The 14,042-nt window shown below is 42.1% G+C and overlaps 10 non-coding genes across 10 annotated transcripts; all 10 read right to left on the bottom strand.

Moving 5' to 3' along the window:
• Nucleotides 1-857: 857 nt before the first annotated feature.
• On the bottom strand, nucleotides 858-930 carry TRNAT-CGU. The gene has a single exon. It is a non-coding gene; the product is annotated as a tRNA-Thr (tRNA).
• Nucleotides 931-2,282: 1,352 nt separating this feature from the next.
• On the bottom strand, nucleotides 2,283-2,355 carry TRNAT-CGU. Its single transcript has one exon. It is a non-coding gene; the product is annotated as a tRNA-Thr (tRNA).
• Nucleotides 2,356-3,708: 1,353 nt separating this feature from the next.
• TRNAT-CGU lies at nucleotides 3,709-3,781 on the bottom strand. The gene has a single exon. It is a non-coding gene; the product is annotated as a tRNA-Thr (tRNA).
• Nucleotides 3,782-5,138: 1,357 nt separating this feature from the next.
• TRNAT-CGU lies at nucleotides 5,139-5,211 on the bottom strand. The gene has a single exon. It is a non-coding gene; the product is annotated as a tRNA-Thr (tRNA).
• Nucleotides 5,212-6,567: 1,356 nt separating this feature from the next.
• TRNAT-CGU lies at nucleotides 6,568-6,640 on the bottom strand. Its single transcript has one exon. It is a non-coding gene; the product is annotated as a tRNA-Thr (tRNA).
• A 1,356-nt stretch (nucleotides 6,641-7,996) lies between these two features.
• On the bottom strand, nucleotides 7,997-8,069 carry TRNAT-CGU. Its single transcript has one exon. It is a non-coding gene; the product is annotated as a tRNA-Thr (tRNA).
• Nucleotides 8,070-9,423: 1,354 nt separating this feature from the next.
• TRNAT-CGU lies at nucleotides 9,424-9,496 on the bottom strand. The gene has a single exon. It is a non-coding gene; the product is annotated as a tRNA-Thr (tRNA).
• A 1,357-nt stretch (nucleotides 9,497-10,853) lies between these two features.
• TRNAT-CGU lies at nucleotides 10,854-10,926 on the bottom strand. Its single transcript has one exon. It is a non-coding gene; the product is annotated as a tRNA-Thr (tRNA).
• A 1,356-nt stretch (nucleotides 10,927-12,282) lies between these two features.
• Nucleotides 12,283-12,355, bottom strand: TRNAT-CGU. The gene has a single exon. It is a non-coding gene; the product is annotated as a tRNA-Thr (tRNA).
• A 1,356-nt stretch (nucleotides 12,356-13,711) lies between these two features.
• TRNAT-CGU lies at nucleotides 13,712-13,784 on the bottom strand. Its single transcript has one exon. It is a non-coding gene; the product is annotated as a tRNA-Thr (tRNA).
• Between the last annotated feature and the right edge of the window lie 258 nt (nucleotides 13,785-14,042).

Genomic DNA, 14,042 nt, shown 5'->3' with positions numbered 1-14,042 from the left:
GGTAGCACCTAATATAGAACCTAACATTGTGTAACTATAGCATGGGTTATTATTCCCTATATGCATCACCTTGCACTTATCCACCTTAAATTTCATCTGGCATTTCGATGCCCAGTTTTCCAGTCTCACAAGGTCTTCCTGCAATTTATCACAATCTGCTTGTGATTTAACTACTATGAACAATGTTGTATCATCTGCAAATTTGATTACCTCACTCGTCGTATTTCTTTCCAGATCATTAATAAATATATTGAAAAGTAAGGGTCCCAATAGAGATCCCTGAGGCATTCCACTGTCCACGCCCTTCCACTGAGAAAATTGTCCATTTAATCCTACTCCCTGTTTCCTGTCTTTTAGCCAGTTTGTAATCCACGAAAGGACATTGCCACCTATCCCATGACTTTTAACTTTTCCTGGAAGCCTCTCATGAGGAACTTTGACAAACACCTTCTGAAAATCCAAGTACACTACATCTACCGGTTCACCTTTATCCACATGTTTATTAACTCCTTGAAAAAAGTGAAGCAGATTTGTGAGGCAAGACTCGCCTTGGGTAAAGGCATGCTGACTTTCTTCCATTATTCCATGTCTTTCTAGATGTTCTGTGATTTTTATGTTTAGAACCACTTTCCACTGTTTTTCCTGGCACTGAAGTGAGACTAACAGGTCTGTAGTTTCACAGATCACCCCTGGAGCCATTTTTAAATTTTGGGGTTACATTAGCCAGCCTCCAGTCTTCGGGTACAATGGATGATTTTAATGATGGGTTACAAATTTTTTTAAACCACAACAATTTAGAGAAGAGCGAGCTGATCTTCTCTGCTCCCACTGGATTGGCTGTTAAAAGGGCAGCTAGAAGGCTCTGATGAGGATTGAACTCATGACCCCTGGTTTACGAAACCAGTGCTCCTACCACTGAGCTACAGAGCCACGTGGCAGGCTTTGTTAGACAGTGGAAGGCTCGTTTCAAATGTGCCACATGCTAACTTCATGGCGTGCCCTCTAGTCTATTATCTGAAAGAGTAAATAACCGATTCACATCTACCCGTTCTAGACTTCTCACGATTTTAAACACCTCTATCATATCCCCCCTCAGCCGCCTCTTCTCCAAGCTGAAAAGCCCGAACCTCTTTAGTCTTTCCTCATAGGGGAGCTGTTCCATTCCCCTTATCATTTTGGTCGCCCGTCTCTGTACCTTCTCCATCGCAACTATATCTTTTTTGAGATGCGGCGACCAGAATTGTACACAGAATTCAAGCTGCCGTCTCACCATGGAGCGATACAGAGGCATTATGACATTTTCCTTTGTATTCACCATTCCCTTTCTAATAATTCCCAACATTCTGTTTGCTTTTTTGTCTGCCATAGCACACTGAACCGACGATTTCAATCTGTTATCCACTATGGTGCCTAGATCTCTTTTTTGGGTGGTAGCACCTAATATAGAACCTAACATTGTGTAACTATAGCATGGGTTATTATTCCCTATATGCATCACCTTGCACTTATCCACCTTAAATTTCATCTGCATTTCGATGCCCAGTTTTCCAGTCTCACAAGGTCTTCCTGCAATTTATCACAATCTGCTTGTGATTTAACTACTCTGAACAATGTTGTATCATCTGCAAATTTGATTACCTCACTCGTATTTCTTTCCAGATCATTAATAAATATATTGAAAAGTAAGGGTCCCAATAGAGATCCCTGAGGCATTCCACTGTCCACGCCCTTCCACTGAGAAAATTGTCCATTTAATCCTACTCCCTGTTTCCTGTCTTTTAGCCAGTTTGTAATCCACGAAAGGACATTGCCACGTATCCCATGACTTTTAACTTTTCCTGGAAGCCTCTCATGAGGAACTTTGACAAACGCCTTCTGAAAATCCAAGTACACTACATCTACCGGTTCACCTTTATCCACATGTTTATTAACTCCTTGAAAAAAGTGAAGCAGATTTGTGAGGCAAGACTCGCCTTGGGTAAAGGCATGCTGACTTTCTTCCATTATTCCATGTCTTTCTAGATGTTCTGTGATTTTTATGTTTAGAACCACTTTCCACTGTTTTTCCTGGCACTGAAGTGAGACTAACAGGTCTGTAGTTTCACAGATCACCCCTGGAGCCATTTTTAAATTTTGGGGTTACATTAGCCAGCCTCCAGTCTTCGGGTACAATGGATGATTTTAATGATGGGTTACAAATTTTTTTAAACCAAACCAATTTAGAGAAGAGCGAGCTGATCTTCTCTGCTCCCACTGGATTGGCTGTTAAAAGGGCAGCTAGAAGGCTCTGATGAGGATTGAACTCATGACCCCTGGTTTACGAAACCAGTGCTCCTACCACTGAGCTACAGAGCCACGTGGCAGGCTTTTTTAGACAGTGGAAGGCTCGTTTCAAATGTGCCACATGCTAACTTCATGGCGTGCCCCCTAGTCTATTATCTGAAAGAGTAAATAACCGATTCACATCTACCCGTTCTAGACCTCTCACGATTTTAAACACCTCTATCATATCCCCCCTCAGCCGCCTCTTCTCCAAGCTGAAAAGCCCGAACCTCTTTAGTCTTTCCTCATAGGGGAGCTGTTCCATTCCCCTTATCATTTTGGTCGCCCGTCTCTGTACCTTCTCCATCGCAACTATATCTTTTTTGAGATGCGGCGACCAGAATTGTACACAGAATTCAAGCTGCCGTCTCACCATGGAGCGATACAGAGGCATTATGACATTTTCCTTTGTATTCACCATTCCCTTTCTAATAATTCCCAACATTCTGTTTGCTTTTTTGTCTGCCATAGCACACTGAACCGACGATTTCAATATGTTATCCACTATGATGCCTAGATCTCTTTTTTGGGTGGTAGCACCTAATATAGAACCTAACATTGTGTAACTATAGCATGGGTTATTATTCCCTATATGCATCACCTTGCACTTATCCACCTTAAATTTCATCTGGCATTTCGATGCCCAGTTTTCCAGTCTCACAAGGTCTTCCTGCAATTTATCACAATCTGCTTGTGATTTAACTACTCTGAACAATGTTGTATCATCTGCAAATTTGATTACCTCACTCGTATTTCTTTCCAGATCATTAATAAATATATTGAAAAGTAAGGGTCCCAATAGAGATCCCTGAGGCATTCCACTGTCCACGCCCTTCCACTGAGAAAATTGTCCATTTAATCCTACTCCCTGTTTCCTGTCTTTTAGCCAGTTTGTAATCCACGAAAGGACATTGCCACCTATCCCATGACTTTTAACTTTTCCTGGAAGCCTCTCATGAGGAACTTTGACAAACGCCTTCTGAAAATCCAAGTACACTACATCTACCGGTTCACCTTTATCCACATGTTAATTAACTCCTTGAAAAAAGTGAAGCAGATTTGTGAGGCAAGACTCGCCTTGGGTAAAGGCATGCTGACTTTCTTCCATTATTCCATGTCTTTCTAGATGTTCTGTGATTTTTATGTTTAGAACCACTTTCCACTGTTTTTCCTGGCACTGAAGTGAGACTAACAGGTCTGTAGTTTCACAGATCACCCCTGGAGCCATTTTTAAATTTTGGGGTTACATTAGCCAGCCTCCAGTCTTCGGGTACAATGGATGATTTTAATGATGGGTTACAAATTTTTTTAAACCAAACCAATTTAGAGAAGAGCGAGCTGATCTTCTCTGCTCCCACTGGACTGGCTGTTAAAAGGGCAGCTAGAAGGCTCTGATGAGGATTGAACTCATGACCCCTGGTTTACGAAACCAGTGCTCCTACCACTGAGCTACAGAGCCACGTGGCAGGCTTTGTTAGACAGTGGAAGGCTCGTTTCAAATGTGCCACATGCTAACTTCATGGCGTGCCCCCTAGTCTATTATCTGAAAGAGTAAATAACCGATTCACATCTACCCGTTCTAGACCTCTCACGATTTTAAACACCTCTATCATATCCCCCCTCAGCCGCCTCTTCTCCAAGCTGAAAAGCCCGAACCTCTTTAGTCTTTCCTCATAGGGGAGCTGTTCCATTCCCCTTATCATTTTGGTCGCCCGTCTCTGTACCTTCTCCATCGCAACTATATCTTTTTTGAGATGCGGCGACCAGAATTGTACACAGAATTCAAGCTGCCGTCTCACCATGGAGCGATACAGAGGTATTATGACATTTTCCTTTGTATTCAACATTCCCTTTCTAATAATTCCCAACATTCTGTTTGCTTTTTTGTCTGCCATAGCACACTGAACCGACGATTTCAATCTGTTATTCCACTATGATGCCTAGATCTCTTTTTTGGGTGGTAGCACCTAATATAGAACCTAACATTGTGTAACTATAGCATGGGTTATTATTCCCTATATGCATCACCTTGCACTTATCCACCTTAAATTTCATCTGGCATTTCGATGCCCAGTTTTCCAGTCTCACAAGGTCTTCCTGCAATTTATCACAATCTGCTTGTGATTTAACTACTCTGAACAATGTTGTATCATCTGCAAATTTGATTACCTCACTCGTCGTATTTCTTTCCAGATCATTAATAAATATATTGAAAAGTAAGTCTCCCAATAGAGATCCCTGAGGCATTCCACTGTCCACGCCCTTCCACTGAGAAAATTGTCCATTTAATCCTACTCCCTGTTTCCTGTCTTTTAGCCAGTTTGTAATCCACGAAAGGACATTGCCACCTATCCCATGACTTTTAACTTTTCATGGAAGCCTCTCATGAGGAACTTTGACAAACGCCTTCTGAAAATCCAAGTACACTACATCTACCGGTTCACCTTTATCCACATGTTTATTAACTCCTTGAAAAAAGTGAAGCAGATTTGTGAGGCAAGACTCGCCTTGGGTAAAGGCATGCTGACTTTCTTCCATTATTCCATGTCTTTCTAGATGTTCTGTGATTTTTATGTTTAGAACCACTTTCCACTGTTTTTCCTGGCACTGAAGTGAGACTAACAGGTCTGTAGTTTCACAGATCACCCATGGAGCCATTTTTAAATTTTGGGGTTACATTAGCCAGCCTCCAGTCTTCGGGTACAATGGATGATTTTAATGATGGGTTACAAATTTTTTTAAACCAAACCAATTTAGAGAAGAGCGAGCTGATCTTCTCTGCTCCCACTGGATTGGCTGTTAAAAGGGCAGCTAGAAGGCTCTGATGAGGATTGAACTCATGACCCCTGGTTTACGAAACCAGTGCTCCTACCACTGAGCTACAGAGCCACGTGGCAGGCTTTGTTAGACAGTGGAAGGCTCGTTTCAAATGTGCCACATGCTAACTTCATGGCGTGCCCCCTAGTCTATTATCTGAAAGAGTAAATAACCGATTCACATCTACCCGTTCTAGACCTCTCACGATTTTAAACACCTCTATCATATCCCCCCTCAGCCGCCTCTTCTCCAAGCTGAAAAGCCCGAACCTCTTTAGTCTTTCCTCATAGGGGAGCTGTTCCATTCCCCTTATCATTTTGGTCGCCCGTCTCTGTACCTTCTCCATCGCAACTATATCTTTTTTGAGATGCGGCGACCAGAATTGTACACAGAATTCAAGCTGCCGTCTCACCATGGAGCGATACAGAGGCATTATGACATTTTCCTTTGTATTCACCATTCCCTTTCTAATAATTCCCAACATTCTGTTTGCTTTTTTGTCTGCCATAGCACACTGAACCGACGATTTCAATCTGTTATCCACTATGGTGCCTAGATCTCTTTTTTGGGTGGTAGCACCTAATATAGAACCTAACATTGTGTAACTATAGCATGGGTTATTATTCCCTATATGCATCACCTTGCACTTATCCACCTTAAATTTCATCTGCCATTTCGATGCCCAGTTTTCCAGTCTCACAAGGTCTTCCTGCAATTTATCACAATCTGCTTGTGATTTAACTACTCTGAACAATGTTGTATCATCTGCAAATTTGATTACCTCACTCGTCGTATTTCTTTCCAGATCATTAATAAATATATTGAAAAGTAAGGGTCCCAATAGAGATCCCTGAGGCATTCCACTGTCCACGCCCTTCCACTGAGAAAATTGTCCATTTAATCCTACTCCCTGTTTCCTGTCTTTTAGCCAGTTTGTAATCCACGAAAGGACATTGCCACCTATCCCATGACTTTTAACTTTTCCTGGAAGCCTCTCATGAGGAACTTTGACAAACGCCTTCTGAAAATCCAAGTACACTACATCTACCGGTTCACCTTTATCCACATGTTTATTAACTCCTTGAAAAAAGTGAAGCAGATTTGTGAGGCAAGACTCGCCTTGGGTAAAGGCATGCTGACTTTCTTCCATTATTCCATGTCTTTCTAGATGTTCTGTGATTTTTATGTTTAGAACCACTTTCCACTGTTTTTCCTGGCACTGAAGTGAGACTAACAGGTCTGTAGTTTCACAGATCACCCATGGAGCCATTTTTAAATTTTGGGGTTACATTAGCCAGCCTCCAGTCTTCGGGTACAATGGATGATTTTAATGATGGGTTACAAATTTTTTTAAACCAAACCAATTTAGAGAAGAGCGAGCTGATCTTCTCTGCTCCCACTGGATTGGCTGTTAAAAGGGCAGCTAGAAGGCTCTGATGAGGATTGAACTCATGACCCCTGGTTTACGAAACCAGTGCTCCTACCACTGAGCTACAGAGCCACGTGGCAGGCTTTTTTAGACAGTGGAAGGCTCGTTTCAAATGTGCCACATGCTAACTTCATGGCGTGCCCCCTAGTCTATTATCTGAAAGAGTAAATAACCGATTCACATCTACCCGTTCTAGACCTCTCACGATTTTAAACACCTCTATCATATCCCCCCTCAGCCGCCTCTTCTCCAAGCTGAAAAGCCCGAACCTCTTTAGTCTTTCCTCATAGGGGAGCTGTTCCATTCCCCTTATCATTTTGGTCGCCCGTCTCTGTACCTTCTCCATCGCAACTATATCTTTTTTGAGATGCGGCGACCAGAATTGTACACAGAATTCAAGCTGCCGTCTCACCATGGAGCGATACAGAGGCATTATGACATTTTCCTTTGTATTCACCATTCCCTTTCTAATAATTCCCAACATTCTGTTTGCTTTTTTGTCTGCCATAGCACACTGAACCGACGATTTCAATATGTTATCCACTATGATGCCTAGATCTCTTTTTTGGGTGGTAGCACCTAATATAGAACCTAACATTGTGTAACTATAGCATGGGTTATTATTCCCTATATGCATCACCTTGCACTTATCCACCTTAAATTTCATCTGGCATTTCGATGCCCAGTTTTCCAGTCTCAAAAGGTCTTCCTGCAATTTATCACAATCTGCTTGTGATTTAACAACTCTGAACAATGTTGTATCATCGGCAAATTTGATTACCTCACTCGTCGTATTTCTTTCCAGATCATTAATAAATATATTGAAAAGTAAGGGTCCCAATAGAGATCCCTGAGGCATTCCACTGTCCACGCCCTTCCACTGAGAAAATTGTCCATTTAATCCTACTCCCTGTTTCCTGTCTTTTAGCCAGTTTGTAATCCACGAAAGGACATTGCCACCTATCCCATGACTTTTAACTTTTCCTGGAAGCCTCTCATGAGGAACTTTGACAAACGCCTTCTGAAAATCCAAGTACACTACATCTACCGGTTCACCTTTATCCACATGTTTATTAACTCCTTGAAAAAATTGAAGCAGATTTGTGAGGCAAGACTCGCCTTGGGTAAAGGCATGCTGACTTTCTTCCATTATTCCATGTCTTTCTAGATGTTCTGTGATTTTTATGTTTAGAACCACTTTCCACTGTTTTTCCTGGCACTGAAGTGAGACTAACAGGTCTGTAGTTTCACAGATCACCCCTGGAGCCATTTTTAAATTTTGGGGTTACATTAGCCAGCCTCCAGTCTTCGGGTACAATGGATGATTTTAATGATGGGTTACAAATTTTTTTAAACCAAACCAATTTAGAGAAGAGCGAGCTGATCTTCTCTGCTCCCACTGGATTGGCTGTTAAAAGGGCAGCTAGAAGGCTCTGATGAGGATTGAACTCATGACCCCTGGTTTACGAAACCAGTGCTCCTACCACTGAGCTACAGAGCCACGTGGCAGGCTTTGTTAGACAGTGGAAGGCTCGTTTCAAATGTGCCACATGCTAACTTCATGGCGTGCCCCCTAGTCTATTATCTGAAAGAGTAAATAACCGATTCACATCTACCCGTTCTAGACTTCTCACGATTTTAAACACCTCTATCATATCCCCCCTCAGCCGCCTCTTCTCCAAGCTGAAAAGCCCGAACCTCTTTAGTCTTTCCTCATAGGGGAGCTGTTCCATTCCCCTTATCATTTTGGTCGCCCGTCTCTGTACCTTCTCCATCGCAACTATATCTTTTTTGATTAGGCGACCAGAATTGTACACAGAATTCAAGCTGCCGTCTCACCATGGAGCGATACAGAGGCATTATGACATTTTCCTTTGTATTCACCATTCCCTTTCTAATAATTCCCAACATTCTGTTTGCTTTTTTGTCTGCCATAGCACACTGAACCGACGATTTCAATCTGTTATCCACTATGATGCCTAGATCTCTTTTTTGGGTGGTAGCACCTAATATAGAACCTAACATTGTGTAACTATAGCATGGGTTATTATTCCCTATATGCATCACCTTGCACTTATCCACCTTAAATTTCATCTGGCATTTCGATGCCCAGTTTTCCAGTCTCACAAGGTCTTCCTGCAATTTATCACAATCTGCTTGTGATTTAACTACTCTGAACAATGTTGTATCATCGGCAAATTTGATTACCTCACTCGTCGTATTTCTTTCCAGATCATTAATAAATATATTGAAAAGTAAGTGTCCCAATAGAGATCCCTGAGGCATTCCACTGTCCACGCCCTTCCACTGAGAAAATTGTCCATTTAATCCTACTCCCTGTTTCCTGTCTTTTAGCCAGTTTGTAATCCACGAAAGGACATTGCCACCTATCCCATGACTTTTAACTTTTCCTGGAAGCCTCTCATGAGGAACTTTGACAAACGCCTTCTGAAAATCCAAGTACACTACATCTACCGGTTCACCTTTATCCACATGTTTATTAACTCCTTGAAAAAAGTGAAGCAGATTTGTGAGGCAAGACTCGCCTTGGGTAAAGGCATGCTGACTTTCTTCCATTATTCCATGTCTTTCTAGATGTTCTGTGATTTTTATGTTTAGAACCACTTTCCACTGTTTTTCCTGGCACTGAAGTGAGACTAACAGGTCTGTAGTTTCACAGATCACCCCTGGAGCCATTTTTAAATTTTGGGGTTACATTAGCCAGCCTCCAGTCTTCGGGTACAATGGATGATTTTAATGATGGGTTACAAATTTTTTTAAACCAAACCAATTTAGAGAAGAGCGAGCTGATCTTCTCTGCTCCCACTGGATTGGCTGTTAAAAGGGCAGCTAGAAGGCTCTGATGAGGATTGAACTCATGACCGCTGGTTTACGAAACCAGTGCTCCTACCACTGAGCTACAGAGCCACGTGGCAGGCTTTGTTAGACAGTGGAAGGCTCGTTTCAAATGTGCCACATGCTAACTTCATGGCGTGCCCCCTAGTCTATTATCTGAAAGAGTAAATAACCGATTCACATCTACCCGTTCTAGACCTCTCACGATTTTAAACACCTCTATCATATCCCCCCTCAGCCGCCTCTTCTCCAAGCTGAAAAGCCCGAACCTCTTTAGTCTTTCCTCATAGGGGAGCTGTTCCATTCCCCTTATCATTTTGGTCGCCCGTCTCTGTACCTTCTCCATCGCAACTATATCTTTTTTGAGATGCGGCGACCAGAATTGTACACAGAATTCAAGCTGCCGTCTCACCATGGAGCGATACAGAGGCATTATGACATTTTCCTTTGTATTCACCATTCCCTTTCTAATAATTCCCAACATTCTGTTTGCTTTTTTGTCTGCCATAGCACACTGAACCAACGATTTCAATATGTTATTCACTATGATGCCTAGATCTCTTTTTTGGGTGGTAGCACCTAATAATAGAACCTAACATTGTGTAACTATAGCATGGGTTATTATTCCCTATATGCATCACCTTGCACTTATCCACCTTAAATTTCATCTGCCATTTCGATGCCCAGTTTTCCAGTCTCACAAGGTCTTCCTGCAATTTATCACAATCTGCTTGTGATTTAACTACTCTGAACAATGTTGTATCATCGGCAAATTTGATTACCTCACTCGTCGTATTTCTTTCCAGATCATTAATAAATATATTGAAAAGTAAGGGTCCCAATAGAGATCCCTGAGGCATTCCACTGTCCACGCCCTTCCACTGAGAAAATTGTCCATTTAATCCTACTCCCTGTTTCCTGTCTTTTAGCCAGTTTGTAATCCACGAAAGGACATTGCCACCTATCCCATGACTTTTAACTTTTCCTGGAAGCCTCTCATGAGGAACTTTGACAAACGCCTTCTGAAAATCCAAGTACACTACATCTACCGGTTCACCTTTATCCACATGTTTATTAACTCCTTGAAAAAAGTGAAGCAGATTTGTGAGGCAAGACTCGCCTTGGGTAAAGGCATGCTGACTTTCTTCCATTATTCCATGTCTTTCTAGATGTTCTGTGATTTTTATGTTTAGAACCACTTTCCACTGTTTTTCCTGGCACTGAAGTGAGACTAACAGGTCTGTAGTTTCACAGATCACCCATGGAGCCATTTTTAAATTTTGGGGTTACATTAGCCAGCCTCCAGTCTTCGGGTACAATGGATGATTTTAATGATGGGTTACAAATTTTTTTAAACCAAACCAATTTAGAGAAGAGCGAGCTGATCTTCTCTGCTCCCACTGGATTGGCTGTTAAAAGGGCAGCTAGAAGGCTCTGATGAGGATTGAACTCATGACCCCTGGTTTACGAAACCAGTGCTCCTACCACTGAGCTACAGAGCCACGTGGCAGGTTTTGTTAGACAGTGGAAGGCTCGTTTCAAATGTGCCACATGCTAACTTCATGGCGTGCCCCCTAGTCTATTATCTGAAAGAGTAAATAACCGATTCACATCTACCCGTTCTAGACTTCTCACGATTTTAAACACCTCTATCATATCCCCCCTCAGCCGCCTCTTCTCCAAGCTGAAAAGCCCGAACCTCTTTAGTCTTTCCTCATAGGGGAGCTGTTCCATTCCCCTTATCATTTTGGTCGCCCGTCTCTGTACCTTCTCCATCGCAACTATATCTTTTTTGAGATGCGGCGACCAGAATTGTACACAGAATTCAAGCTGCCGTCTCACCATGGAGCGATACAGAGGCATTATGACATTTTCCTTTGTATTCAACATTCCCTTTCTAATAATTCCCAACATTCTGTTTGCTTTTTTGTCTGCCATAGCACACTGAACCGACGATTTCAATCTGTTATCCACTATGATGCCTAGATCTCTTTTTTGGGTGGTAGCACCTAATATAGAACCTAACATTGTGTAACTATAGCATGGGTTATTATTCCCTATATGCATCACCTTGCACTTATCCACCTTAAATTTCATCTGGCATTTCGATGCCCAGTTTTCCAGTCTCACAAGGTCTTCCTGCAATTTATCACAATCTGCTTGTGATTTAACTACTCTGAACAATGTTGTATCATCGGCAAATTTGATTACCTCACTCGTCGTATTTCTTTCCAGATCATTAATAAATATATTGAAAAGTAAGGGTCCCAATAGAGATCCCTGAGGCATTCCACTGTCCACGCCCTTCCACTGAGAAAATTGTCCATTTAATCCTACTCCCTGTTTCCTGTCTTTTAGCCAGTTTGTAATCCACGAAAGGACATTGCCACCTATCCCATGACTTTTAACTTTTCATGGAAGCCTCTCATGAGGAACTTTGACAAACGCCTTCTGAAAATCCAAGTACACTACATCTACCGGTTCACCTTTATCCACATGTTTATTAACTCCTTGAAAAAAGTGAAGCAGATTTGTGAGGCAAGACTCGCCTTGGGTAAAGGCATGCTGACTTTCTTCCATTATTCCATGTCTTTCTAGATGTTCTGTGATTTTTATGTTTAGAACCACTTTCCACTGTTTTTCCTGGCACTGAAGTGAGACTAACAGGTCTGTAGTTTCACAGATCACCCCTGGAGCCATTTTTAAATTTTGGGGTTACATTAGCTAGCCTTCAGTCTTCGGGTACAATGGATGATTTTAATGATGGGTTACAAATTTTTTTAAACCACACCAATTTAGAGAAGAGCGAGCTGATCTTCTCTGCTCCCACTGGATTGGCTGTTAAAAGGGCAGCTAGAAGGCTCTGAGGAGGATTGAACTCATGACCCCTGGTTTACGAAACCAGTGCTCCTACCACTGAGCTACAGAGCCACGTGGCAGGCTTTTTTAGACAGTGGAAGGCTCGTTTCAAATGTGCCACATGCTAACTTCATGGCGTGCCCCCTAGTCTATTATCTGAAAGAGTAAATAACCGATTCACATCTACCCGTTCTAGACCTCTCACGATTTTAAACACCTCTATCATATCCCCCCTCAGCTGCCTCTTCTCCAAGCTGAAAAGCCCGAACCTCTTTAGTCTTTCCTCATAGGGGAGCTGTTCCATTCCCCTTATCATTTTGGTCGCCCGTCTCTGTACCTTCTCCATCGCAACTATATCTTTTTTGAGATGCGGCGACCAGAATTGTACACAGAATTCAAGCTGCCGTCTCACCATGGAGCGATACAGAGGTATTATGACATTTTCCTTTGTATTCAACATTCCCTTTCTAATAATTCCCAACATTCTGTTTGCTTTTTTGTCTGCCATAGCACACTGAACCGACGATTTCAATCTGTTATCCACTATGATGCCTAGATCTCTTTTTTGGGTGGTAGCACCTAATATAGAACCTAACATTGTGTAACTATAGCATGGGTTATTATTCCCTATATGCATCACCTTGCACTTATCCACCTTAAATTTCATCTGCCATTTCGATGCCCAGTTTTCCAGTCTCACAAGGTCTTCCTGCAATTTATCACAATCTGCTTGTGATTTAACTACTCTGAACAATGTTGTATCATCTGCAAATTTGATTACCTCACTCGTCGTATTTCTTTCCAGATCATTAATAAATATATTGAAAAGTAAGGGTCCCAATAGAGATCCCTGAGGCATTCCACTGTCCACGCCCTTCCACTGAGAAAATTGTCATTTTAATCCTACTCCCTGTTTCCTGTCTTTTAGCCAGTTTGTAATCCACGAAAGGACATTGCCACCTATCCCATGACTTTTAACTTTTCATGGAAGCCTCTCATGAGGAACTTTGACAAACGCCTTCTGAAAATCCAAGTACACTACATCTACCTGTTCACCTTTATCCACATGTTTATTAACTCCTTGAAAAAAGTGAAGCAGATTTGTGAGGCAAGACTCGCCTTGGGTAAAGGCATGCTGACTTTCTTCCATTATTCCATGTCTTTCTAGATGTTCTGTGATTTTTATGTTTAGAACCACTTTCCACTGTTTTTCCTGGCACTGAAGTGAGACTAACAGGTCTGTAGTTTCACAGATCACCCATGGAGCCATTTTTAAATTTTGGGGTTACATTAGCCAGCCTCCAGTCTTCGGGTACAATGGATGATTTTAATGATGGGTTACAAATTTTTTTTAACCACAACAATTTAGAGAAGAGCGAGCTGATCTTCTCTGCTCCCACTGGATTGGCTGTTAAAAGGGCAGCTAGAAGGCTCTGATGAGGATTGAACTCATGACCCCTGGTTTACGAAACCAGTGCTCCTACCACTGAGCTACAGAGCCACATGGCAGGCTTTGTTAGACAGTGGAAGGCTCGTTTCAAATGTGCCACATGCTAACTTCATGGCGTGCCCCCTAGTCTATTATCTGAAAGAGTAAATAACCGATTCACATCTACCCGTTCTAGACCTCTCACGATTTTAAACACCTCTATCATATCCCCCCTCAGCCGCCTCTTCTCCAAGCTGAAAAGCCCGAACCTCTTTAGTCTTTCCTCATAGGGGAGCTGTTCCATTCCCCTTATCATTTTGGTCGCCCGTC

The sequence above is a fragment of the Rhinatrema bivittatum genome, chromosome 1 (genome assembly GCF_901001135.1).
Source record: "Rhinatrema bivittatum chromosome 1, aRhiBiv1.1, whole genome shotgun sequence".
Taxonomy (NCBI): Eukaryota; Metazoa; Chordata; class Amphibia; order Gymnophiona; family Rhinatrematidae; genus Rhinatrema; species Rhinatrema bivittatum.
Note: the sequence above shows the minus strand (reverse complement) of the source record. Positions and strands in the feature narration are given on the sequence as shown.